Source organism: Hyposmocoma kahamanoa, unplaced genomic scaffold, assembly GCF_003589595.1.
Source record: "Hyposmocoma kahamanoa isolate Upper Pololo Valley unplaced genomic scaffold, ASM358959v1 67, whole genome shotgun sequence".
NCBI lineage: Eukaryota > Metazoa > Arthropoda > Insecta > Lepidoptera > Cosmopterigidae > Hyposmocoma > Hyposmocoma kahamanoa.
The window spans coordinates 324,524-337,568 of NW_020653855.1; positions in this window are offsets into that span (position 1 = coordinate 324,524).

Here is a 13,045-nt window from a genome sequence, read left to right on the forward strand (position 1 = left end):
ACCTTAACTTTCTGATTATGATGCAGTGCCACTAACTTATATTGTGGACAAAAGAAACTGACGATGCTACGTTGAAAAACCGATTTTGAAGGGTGTGGGTGAAATTGCAGGCACATGGGACTTTTCAACTTTACGTCTTGACGTCTTTCAGATTGACGGGCGGAGCAGCAGTTCGCCATTAAAACTCTAAGTGCACCAGCAGATTATGTATACGTAGTGTTGGGTTATGGAAAAATTTTCATTTTAAAAATTCATTCAATGTTTCAGAAAAATAAATATTTTCCTAATATTTTAGATAGATGGATAACTCGGTTATTTGCTGAATCACAGTACATTACAAACAATACATGGGTACAATGGTAATGATAAAGAAAAAGGCTATTTTAGATATGCGGTCTTGAGTGTTATATTGTGTCGGGGTGTAAGGGTTGAGTGTACTATGTCAGCAAAAAGGGCCTGACTCAGCATTATGCCGCAGTTTAGTCAAACTACGACGCTGATGATTCCGCCAGGTCCTAACGTCAGCCGGTAGAAAAAATTCCATATACTTTCACTTATGTGACAGTTGACATCTGTCAAAAGTTGAAAATACTGAACGAAAACGATGGAATCATTATAAAGATTTTTTTACCTATGATTCTTTTTCTTCGCTGTTGTTCAATCATTTAAAATCTCGTTTTACTGTATACTCTATCTTTTTTGAAGATGAAGTAAAATGTAAATTTCGTAAAATTTTAAATAGTCATGTAGTAGCTGTCGACAGTTTTATCGATAAATTGTGAACGTAGGTAAAATTTTGCCAAAAATGAGTGAATTGTGAATGATACGACGTTGTATTCTTTATTCTTATTTTGACAGTTGGTCTATTAGTATCAAAATCGATTTTTAGTTTATACACATTTGAATATTGACAGGCGGATTTGATTATGTATACTAAATTAAAACACATTATATAAAACATCGACCTGATGCTCCAAAATTTAGATATCATTAATGAAACATAAAATTTCGCAAATCGTAACTTGAATTACCAATGCACCAGAGCTGCCTTCTTGTGCAAAAAAAAAATACCCGACAATGTTGCCATGCGTGACGCCTCACTTCCGCCGTCTTCCGCGCATTGTCTCTCGAGTGCCGTGTGAAAATAAACAACCAATCACAATGGCGTGTGCTGCTCTGTGTTGCCATTTTAAAGACTTTTTGCAACGTATTGTTTTCAAGGAAAGGCAAGTAAAAGTGTTTTTTCTTGCTTTAATCGTTGACAATGATTATTGGTGTAATGTCATTTCATCGTTAAACCACTGAGTTTTTACGGTTTTTTTACCGAAAGCTTATATCGTGTTATGCCCTTTGGTAGATCGTTATTTTTATTGGTTATGTATGTTCGTGTTGTGTTTTCTTACCAGTTTTATAAGTAATTTATTTGTGTTTGAAAAAATGTCTAGTTTAATTAAAATTGAGCGAATATGGATGGAGGCGTGGGGGGAGGTAGACCTCAGCGACCCGTCCACGTCCCGGACACAGCCCTGTAATGCGATTCACGTAAGTTCAAGCTATCAAAATATCGTTGAAGTTACGTAGTCGTTTGATCGAAGTCCTATCCAAAATGGGTACTCACGTATCACTTGAACGAACGTTGATATGATTAGAATCGAAACGTAACGACTAATGAACGACATCTTGGATTGTCAAATTTGACATTTAGTCGTCGAAAGTCTATTGAAAGAACTGTCAAAATTTTAGCAGAATACGTATGACTTGTCGTTTAGAGTCGATTTAAGTTGGATTCATATACCAGAATACGTTTTAACGACATTTGGGTCGAACGACTTCAAAAATTGGACTCGACGCTTACTGTCACACGTGAATACGAAAAAGCAGTTCAACGACTAAATCGCTACGATATTGTAATAGTTTGAACACGTGAATCACCCCTCTGATCGTATAAAATCCTGAATACAGGCTAAATTATAGTCTAAAACAAGTTATTTAGGAATAAAATATCTTATAAAATATTTTGTATGGAGTTATTTCTTTTTAAATTCTACAGAGAACCTGCAAAACTTTGGTTTCCAACTGAATCCCTATTAGTTGTTAAATTCGCATTTATCCTAAAATTTGCAAATTGCCCAGCGGTTTAACGTGTCGAGTCAGTCGCCATCGGGCGCTTGTCGATCTGTGTCAAATTTTAAAACCCCACACCTCACGAGGGAAACCCTGTGTCGCGGGTGAAATGGACACACATATATACAACCACAAATCACACCCGAACTCACGTGGTAAATAATTGTATGCCATACAAAATATTTCTCCCGGCACGGGAATCGAACCCGGGACCTCTGCGTGGTAGACCAGCATGGTAACCGTTCGGCCACGGAAGCAGTTTTTACATTACGTTTATTTGCTAAGTTTTATTGGAATCAGTTAGCGGAAAGAAAGTGAAATCTAATAAACCGGATTTATACACTAATTTGCCACCCTTGGAGGCGGTACATTTTCTTCAAATTTGAATGGCACCAATACTAAAGTACCCCCTTTCCAATAAAAAAAGAATCATCGTAATCATTTCACAAATATCGGAGTAACAACGTAACATACAAAACAAACAAAAATACTGTCCAATTAACCTCTTCCTTTTTTCGAAGTACGTTAAAACGTTACTCAAGTCTTTTTTTGTATTTCGATTAATCAAACAAAAAGTATCTTTCACATAATTATATTAATAGACAAAGAGTGATAGACCTATCACTTACAGTTAAGCTTTAACTGTAGTTAAGAATCTCCACTATTATAGTATCAAAAGATCACAGCGCAGTCATCGACGAATATCATTACACATTTACCGTTATACAATGATCTCGGATGGTTCAATGTTTGAAAGCAATAATTGAAATGTTTCTTTTCTGTATTGTTTTAATTTAATTAGTTTTTTAGTAGCAGTAGACCTCCTTGTGAAAAAATTCGTCTAGGGAATAGCTACAGGCTCATAGGACTTGTCAACTTATGTCTCAGTGTGACGGGCACAGTGGCAGTGTTCGTCAGATATCTGCGACTGTTATGGACATGTCGCTTACCGTTAGGCGCATGACTTGTTCGTCCCGTCACTCGGTACCATAAAAAAGTTATAGATAATTAAATCATAATAAAATATTCTAAATTTAATACATAATATAGTCATGAATAACAGATAGTCCCAATAAGTCAAGAAATTAAAAATTACGTGATTCAGTGCTCACGCTGGTTGAAAAGCCCGCCCCTGACTGATCCCAGCGCAAAGGTACCCATCACGCTTGCCGCATTTCCTCGCTGCATGGCAATGGGCAATCTTTGCGCCAATAACAACCCGGCGCAGGAGTCATCTCCACTCTCTCCTTGCCGTCGCCCGAAATCCACTACAAACTTTTTCGCATCGCTACCCCTACAACCCGCCACGTTTCAACAGCAAGCGGAACGAAAATGTAGCGACTTTCTCGTTTCTTGCGAACAGCGGACTCAGCAACTGCACAAGCTGAAGTCACTGTGCCACGTGGAAGTTTGTTGTAGCCATTACAAATTACACTCTTTTGAAGTAGAGCAGTTTTACATGATCTAGGTTTCATCTCGTCCAGACCAGACAACCTGCGATCTTTGCGATTTAAAACTCTGAGTGGCACTGCAACTGAAGTGTAGTTATGACTCTTTTTTAAGTTTGGGATGGCCAACTTCATACTACACACCCTAAAACAACTTAAAAATTATTATTTCTACAGTAGTTGTTAGTATTTTGTTAAAGTTGACAGTTATTTTTCATTTAACCGCGGTGATTTGGCCCTATCAATATGAAGGACTTATTAAAAAAAAGCTGCAGTTCGTCTGCTCAAAGTTAATATTTCAATTTCAAATATAAATAATCTCTTGGTTCATCTCGAAGCGGTTATAGTATAATTAACCACAACGTCTCTTCAAACATAAAATTAAACTTTAAATTAAAATATAAATTATGTCTGTAATTAAACACAATAAAAAAAACTTACTAGATAACATATTATTGAAGAAATTAAAGTTGATAAATACTTATTACTTTTTTTAATTAAAAAGTAATATTCGGCTGTGAACTGGCAACCGGTACTATCTCAATTTTGACAACTTTATAGAATGAAGAAAAAATCAGTTATATAGCATCTGTTTTATTAAATAAAAATACTTAGTGTACATACATACATAAATATGTAATAAAAATATCTAAAAACTACTATTTTTGTTTAATAAACCAGTATTATGTAAATGATGCAAACAATTTTCGTCTTCATCCTGTTAAGTTGTCAAAATTGAGATAGTACCGATTGCCAGTTCACTGTCGATATTTATTTTTTTTATTAAAAAAACCGACATCAAAAGTTATCGGTTAACGGAAAGTGAGTGAATTCCAATAAACCGGATTCAACCCCTAATTTGTCACCTTTGGAGGTGGAATATTTTCTTAGAATGAGTGGTCCAATTCTAATCTACTCAGGTACCATAAACGTAAAATGGTAAACGTAAGGTAGTCCAGATGTCGTGGCAATAGTAGCAAATATGCATTTTGGTAGACTGTTGTCGAGCGGTAATAGGAAGGCCAGAAAGTCCATGCGCTATCTAACTTTATGTAAAATTATAAAAAAACCGACCTGAAAAGTTCGTGGAATTACATGTATTTGCCAAGTTTTAATGAGATCGGTTACCGGAAAGTGCCCGAAAACGGATTCATCCCCTAGTTTGCCACCCTTAGAGGTGGAATATCGAGTGTGAACTGGCAATCAGTACTATCTTAATTTTGAAAACTTTACACAATGAAGGAAAAAATTGTTTGCGTCATTTATATAGCATCTAGTTTATTAAATAAAAATACGTAGTGTATGCGTAATAAAAATATTTGAAAACTACGTTTTTTTATGTAATAAATCAGATGCTGTATAAATGACGCAAACAGTTTTTTCTTCACCTGTAGTACCGGTTGCCAGTCGATATATTCTTCAAATATAAATAGGACCAATAATGACTCTTTGCAACAAAGAAAAGTATCATCGAAATCGGGTCACAAAATGTCAAAGTAATCGCGTTACATACACACACACAAAAGAAAACTACAGTCGAAATGACAACGTCCTCCTTTTTTGAAATCGGTTAAAGAAAGACAGGAAAATAAAAGCGCGTGTGGGTGTGCGTGCTTGTACGTTTGTGCTTTCAAACTTCCAATTGGAAATATGAACTCTGTCAGAGGTCATATAAAAGCGGTCGTAGTATAATTAACCATAATAAAATTACTACGTGAAGTTCATTAGAAATACTTAACAGGTTTTTTCAATCTTGCATTAGATACGCTTTGCCGATCTTTTAAGGTGATTGCACACTCGCATAACGGTTAATAGCGAATGAAACGGCGTTAATATTGACTTGTTATGCAAATTTTTTTGGAAATTCCATGTGAATTTTTACAATCCCTTAATAATGTTATTAAATTAAAAGTTATTACTGTAATTAATTACGCATTACATTACGTTATATTGGACTGTCGAATGAGTCCGTTCGGTATCAAAGTATGTATGAAAAATATTTAAAATATTATATGTATAGTAATTTAGTGGCACATGAGACTTGTCTACTTATATCTCATGGTGACAGGCACAGTGGCAGTGCCCCTCAGATCTTTGCGATTTAAAGCTCTGAGTGGCATTGCAACTGTTATGGGCAGGCGTGTCGCTTACCACCAGGCGCACGACTTGTTCGTCCCGTCGCTTGATATCACAAAAAAACGATTGTGTCCAAAAGTGCTTAGGATAGAAAACATGGGTTAACGAATACTTAGGTAGTTATTAACTCCTTCGGCAATCAGTAAAACTTCTTATAGCGTTTGCTTATATAGAGACGGCTTCAAATGCAAAGAAAATTTTGTGAATTGTGCCTTGTAACGATAATGACACGTAACTCTATCGTTTACCGTTTGTGAACGGTCACTGTTCTGTTATTTACACATAATAAAGTATCATAATAGAGCGTCGTTACAAAGCCATGAAAAACTTGCACTAGAGTTGGGATGTGTGTATTACCTGGGGGTCGATTCAGAAACTTACGATTTCTTTTCATTTTTATTCAAAACAACCGAATCGAACGTCGAACTGTCGTATACGAAACCGAACCTATTGTTTACATAACAAGAATGTAATTTGGAAATCTCTTATTGTTTTAAATGAAGTTTGGATTTTTTTCAATTTTATTAATTCATTTTTAATAAAAGCCTTAAAAATGTATATTTAAAGGATTTTCTCTGTTAGATAAACGATATCGTATCCGCATCCGACTCGAACGTTTAACTCGAAAGCGCCCTTCGAGTCAAGAACGATATCCAATATAACGATTCGGTTAAAATACCGAAATGTTCTGAATCCAGGCCCTCATCTACCGTTTCCGATCGACATAGCTATTTCAGATTTTCATTTGTTTCGCTTTTTACAAAATTCTTTGAATTGAATACGACTTTGATAACGAAGAGAACATCAATCCACACTTAAGAGGCTTATACAACCCCACATGACTTTGGTTGATTCTGCATAACAGTCAAAGTGTTGAATCAATCGCTTTGGGAAAATATATAGTAAAGTTGAGAATATACACTGATTAGTACATAACTAAAGCATGTACTATTTCTTAATATGGACATACCCATTTCGTCATCAATGCGTTTAAAATTTTTCAAACATTCCAATATATAGGTAGTCTCATGTTTATTTTTTAAATGGCTAAAGTATATTAATACGTACAACGTCCACGTTATTCTTTAGTTTAGCTAAATTAACTCATTCAATTCACTGGTGATAAGAAACGACATTGAACTTGGACTCATTGCGGCATTGACGATCCAAAATTCGAACTCAAACGTAGGAAACAGACTGATGTAACATTATTAATGAATGGATAATAAAATGCGACTTACAAGGAGACTCGAGCCCATTCATGACTCATACCATAGATATGTTATGTCTACTTAGCTATAGTAGGCATTACAGATCCTTAAAAGACATTGCGTTTTAATCTATACACTCACGGAAGAAAAAAAACAATAGAAGTGCCCTGTGCCTCGATTACTACTAGAACCGATGTCGCCAACACTCACACATTTCTATTTGAAAACACTACGAAATCTTGATAATTATTAGTTGTAGCTTCAAATTTAAAAGTAATAACAAATTCGGGATTGTTCAGGATAATATAAACTTTACTCTGTTGGCATATCGTTGAAAGTTGAATACCACCAATACCTATTATTGGAAGTTACGACGTTTTAATATAATATTGAAACTTCAATTAATGTGCTGCCATCTAGCGGTTAATTGCTGAACGACGACGAATTGGAGTTGTGTATTTAGTTCTCCAAAAAAGAAGCGACCATATTGTGTAGGCATAAGCTTTACTTTCGTTACTTGTAAACAGCGCGATTAGGCATTTTTCTACGATTTTGATACAACCATACCGTACAAACCTAAAATGGCGGACTGAAAAATAGGTCCAACGAAGCCACTTCTACTGTATTTATTGTTCTGTGTATAGACTCATCATCATAAATAACCGGTTATAGCCTAGTCTTGGTTGAATAAAAGAGAAGGCTCGGTCCACATAAATTTATTAGAGGAGGAAAAGAAAGGCCCAAGAGGACCTATATGCGTATATACATATAACTAATGCTTTAAAAACAGTTTAAGTGCAGTTGGAGTTTTACATGATGATAAATAAGCACGTCCTCTCGCTTCGAGAATTTTGATTGGAGTGATGACGTAACGAGTCGACGTAAGTTAAGTAGAAGAAAAAGGAATTTTAAAGTAAGTGGCCAGGAACCATTAAAGAGGTGGTATGACTATGAAGGAGATCGCATCGTCACACGGTTATGGGTCCCAATGGCTGGCACAGATCTTTTCTAAGTACAGTGTTTAGGCTAGAGCTTTCAGTCTATCTCTGCAGACTCGAGATTACTTAAAAAAATATTTCCATATTTTTATGATTTTTTTGAGTTATTATGTCGTATCGGGATGAACAACTCGTGCGCCTGGTGGTAAGCGACACGTCCTAACAGTTGCAGTGCCAGACCTTTAAATCGCAAAGATCTTAGGGGCACTGCCAGCGCGCCCGCCACCTTGAGACGTAGGCTCAACTCACACTGGCGCAGAGTCGAAGCCTGGCGTCGCGTCCTGCTTTTCAACTACAACGCATGGCGACGCGAGTCGCCTTTGCGTGCCCGGATCACAGTGTGGTCGGCGTCTGACTCGGCACAGCATTACACAAATTTGTACCCTAATAACGGGAAAATAGAGATGAATATGCTATTGGCGAAAAACATGACGCGTCGCGACGCTTCGACTCTGCGCCAGTGTGAGTTGAGTCATAAGCACTATCCCCGACGCATACATAACAGTTGCAGTGCCACTCAGAGCTCTAAATCGCAAAGATCTTAAGAGGCACTGCCACTGCGCCCCGACACCCTGAGACATTAGTTGACAAGTCCCATGTGCCTGCAGTTTCACCTGCACCCTTGCACTTCAAAACCGGAACACGGCAATGCTCACATTACTGTTTGGCGGCAGAAATACGTGTGGTTACAGAAATAAGTTCTTCGCTGGACGTTCTCTTTCACAAGGAGCTCCACTGCTACCAAAGCTACCTGACCCTGTAAGTAAGATTTTTAATCTAAGGTATGTGTCTTTTTTGTTCTGAAAAAAAAAACAATATCACGTCTTACCTGTAAAAGGCCCGAAACGTTGCTTTGTTTGAAAATCTCACCCACACACATCAGTATTTTCATTTACGACCATTGTGTGTTGTTAGTTTTGACCTGGTCTGTTTTAAAAACGTCTACAAACCAGTCGAGCCAATAAGCTAATTATAAAAATAAGTGATATTACTCGTGTGAGTCATATGCAAATTGGATCAGTCCACTAATTGAATTATGTATTCGCTGTAATCGATTCTTTGAAAAAGGATCTACTCAACGCTGTATTCTTATGAACTGTTGTAAGGGTTACAACTAGATAGATAAAACAAGTTTATTATCTTTTCACAAGCACACTCAACAATATACCAAAGTAGGAAAAAAAGGCATGTTAAATAAATAAATAATAATAAATAACTCACACACTCAACATAGCCCCGCACTAGGGAAACCCTGTGTCGCGGGTGCCATGGACACACACATAGACAACCACAACTTACACCCAAACTTACGAGAGAAATAATTGTAGGCCATACAACTATTTCTCCCGGCCCGGGAATCGAACCTGGGACCTCTGAGTGGCAGTAAGGCATGGTAACCGTTCGGCCACGGAGGCAGTTGAAATAATCTTTTTAAATTTGCAAAAGCGTTAGGCAAAAAAAATCTAAACGGTCATCTTTTTTAATGATTGGTCCTCTTTCTGTGAGATATAAAATAAATAAAATCGATTGATATTTTAATCTGTTCTGAGCTACGCACAAAATGATCGATTTGTATAAATGAACTTTGATAGTTTTATGTTGGGCCTCAAAACTAAGACAAATGAGCATTAAAAATAAAATTTAGATACTTATTTTTAAAACTGTGTAAATGTTGACTAAATTTGTATACTAATATTATATTCTCGATACTACTAATATTATATTATACTCACCGGCCGCTGCCGCGTCACGCTCGCTTTGCTCGCTCGGCTCGTGCTGCTTTTTCGTGTTTTTCTGCCACACAGAAACATTGGTTCAATCACACCTCAGTTTATTTAATACAAGTGATAGTTATTATAAAAACAGTTTAAAGAAGGAAATGATTTGAGAAAATGGTGATTGATGAATGATTTCCAAGGAGTCAAATCAAAGTCGTGAGTATACTATTTGTTACCTTATACCACTAGGCCCACGACTTGTTCATTCCGTCATTTGGATCATCGTAAAAAATTAGAAAACCTGGTTAGCAAATAGCAATATGTATCTGTCCAAAGCGAAGTACTAGGAATGTGGAACTTTCGCGGTATTAGCGTTTATAAAAGAAGTTCTTCTTCATCACTATCCTTGTTTGTGTTGAAAACTTAGAAGATAGAAAAAAAAAGGTTGAAAATGAAGTGTGGCGTGACGCTTTTGGTCTTACCCCGGACGCCTTCACGCCGCTGTCCCGCCGCGAACTACGCTTGGGACTGCTGTGCGGCACCGGCACGCATTCGTTTCTCCCTGACCGCTTTTCCCGCTATACCGCGTCTGCAGAGAATAAACAATAAGAGAACGGACACTCTCCGCCCCTCCCTAGTTTTAGAATCCGCACCACGCCCCGCTCATTACCGGTCAAATTGACTGAACGACAACAACTGCCGGCGAGCCGTTTTCGCGCGAAGACGGCTTTGATATTTGAATATAGTTTTCATTTATTCATTACGAAACTAGTACGTTAATATAAAACATCATTTTACGTTACTATTTATAATGGCCGTGAATTGTGCTGCTGTTTATCATGCTGTTCATCATGGCTATTCATCATCATTTTCGGAAAGATGAAACGAAGTAAGTAAAATAACGTATGTCTGAGACTCATTCAGTAATTGTTTTCTTCATTTATTTACTGCAGAGTAATATATGTGTTTTAAAAAATACAGATATATTATATCAATATAATGAGACGCCATGACTTCGCGAAATTTCTATTCGTATTGCCGATAAATATTACGTAGGTAGTGAATATATCTAATTATTAACTAAACTTGGACAAGCAATTTCAAATACCTTGGTTACCTTACTTAAAAGTACATGTCCGAAATATAACATTTGAAGTGCTTTTAATATATTTTTGAAATAAATCTTCAATATTACTCTAGTTAGTGAATTAATGAAAAATATAATAATATATCGATATAAATACCTAATAGACATGTATAATTGTTAGGATTCTATTAATAGAATCATAGATAACAGATTCGCGTTAGAATTTTCGCCATGTTGCCGCTCTGACCACGTAACGTAATAGTGCGAGAAAGTGATGGGTAACCTTGCCACTTCACGCACACATTTGCGCGTGTGCAGATAGCGCCTTGCTGTATGTAGTAGTAGTAGGTAAATAATTTTCGACCGTTGTATGGAGTGTCCGGGGTGTGGCGTCTGTGTGGCCTGACTTTTAGTGCCTATGCGACCATTAACTGATCTATTGTGATCACCACTAATTACAGTTCAGAGCCAAGGCCAACAGCATTAAAGAACTGAAGGACTCTTGGCTCCGTAAGTTTTTATTGCCTTAGCCTCCAAATTACGGAACTTCGTGCGCACATCAGGAGGCAGCACTGGGAGAGACTAACGTTTCAAATTCCTTGTTAACATTTGTTTTGTTGTACAATAGTGTTTACATACATAATACAAACAATCAAATGTTTTTTGCCTCACACGTCTCTAATTGACATGAGAATTATGAATGACATAAGTTGATGATTCATTGTGTGCGTCGTTTGTTGTGTTTCTAATTAACTTACATAGTTTATCTTTAAGTGTTCCATATATATTACAATTCTATATTGTGCTTCAATAAGGTATTAGTACTTATTAGAGGAGAAGCGAAATGAATCAAATGATTTAGGTGTTCGTATTTATAATAAAATAACGGTCTTCCAAAAAATACAGGTACGATTCACCGATTGTGTTGTGTTATTGTCTAAAAAATGGGCAAATGTGTTTAGAGACACGATAGGATGTACTTTATCCGATCATATAAAATCTTGAAAACATGCTAAAATCTCTAACACTAATTATTTCAAAATAAAATATGTAACTTTGTACATAATTATTATATGGAGATAATTCTCTTTAAGCACTACAGAGAACCTGCAAAATTTTATTTTTTGAACTGCAGCCCTATTAGTTACTAAATTCACATTTAATAACTAACTAATTAACTGCCTCCGTGGCCGAACGGTTACCATGCCGGACTGCCACGCAGAGGTCCCAGGTTCGATTCCCGGGCCGGGAGAAATATTTGTATGACCTACATTTATTTCTCTCGTGAGTTTGGGTGTAATTTGTGGTTGTCTATGTGTGTGTCCATGGTACCCGCGATTTACAGGGTTTCCCTAGTGCGGGGCTATGTTGAGTGTGTGCGTTATTATTGTTATTATTATTATTATATCTCAAAAATTGGAAATTGCCTGCCCCGTCAGTCGCCATCCGGCGCTTACTGACATCGGATCTTTGTCAAATTTTCTCCGCCTGTTTTTATTTTAGGTCTTTTTTGAGCAGCAGTAAAGCTCTTTGTGAAAGAGTTCATCCAGGGAAGTACTGCCACCTTACCTATTTCTGCCGCCAAGCAGTAATGTGAACATTACTGCGTTCCGGTTTCGAAGGGTAAGGGTGCTGGTAAAATTACAGGCACGTGGGACTTGTACTTATGTCTCAGCTTACCATCAGGCACACACGACTCGTGCATCCTGTCCCTTGGATATTATTAGAAAAATATATATTCCTTGGGTTCGTGGTCTCATCTTCCTCTACTCGCACAAGGTTCTTCTATACGCTGGCCTTTTTAATCCACCCTCCATCTAGTTCACATACGTTTCCATTATCATTAGCTCTGTATAGTCGTGCCCCAGTCATTTCATCCTATACCTATCTATACCTTGTACATAGTAGCTGTTTTCTCATTTTATTTCTAAGACTAGCATCACACGTACTTCGCAATGCTCTAATTTCCACAGCATTATAGTAATAGTGGCAGATAGCCACGCCAATTACCGTCATGTTCGCTGTATGAATTTGTGTCGTTATGTTAACATCAATCCTTTCTATATGACCAAACCGTCGAAGCATTCCCTTATCTATTGCAGTCGCTTCACCATCGTTCGCACCACAACTCTCTTTTATTACACTGTCCTTCATTTTGTCTCTAAAACGAACACTAATTTCTACAGCAATAATTTCCTTCATTACTTTCATTTTTCTTTTTCCGTACCTATAATAGTGAATTTTTGAGTTGGGATCAGAACGCCCGGATGAAAAGCGCCTGACGCGCCTTTTTACTAATAATGCCTCAGGCGTTAGTTCAAAC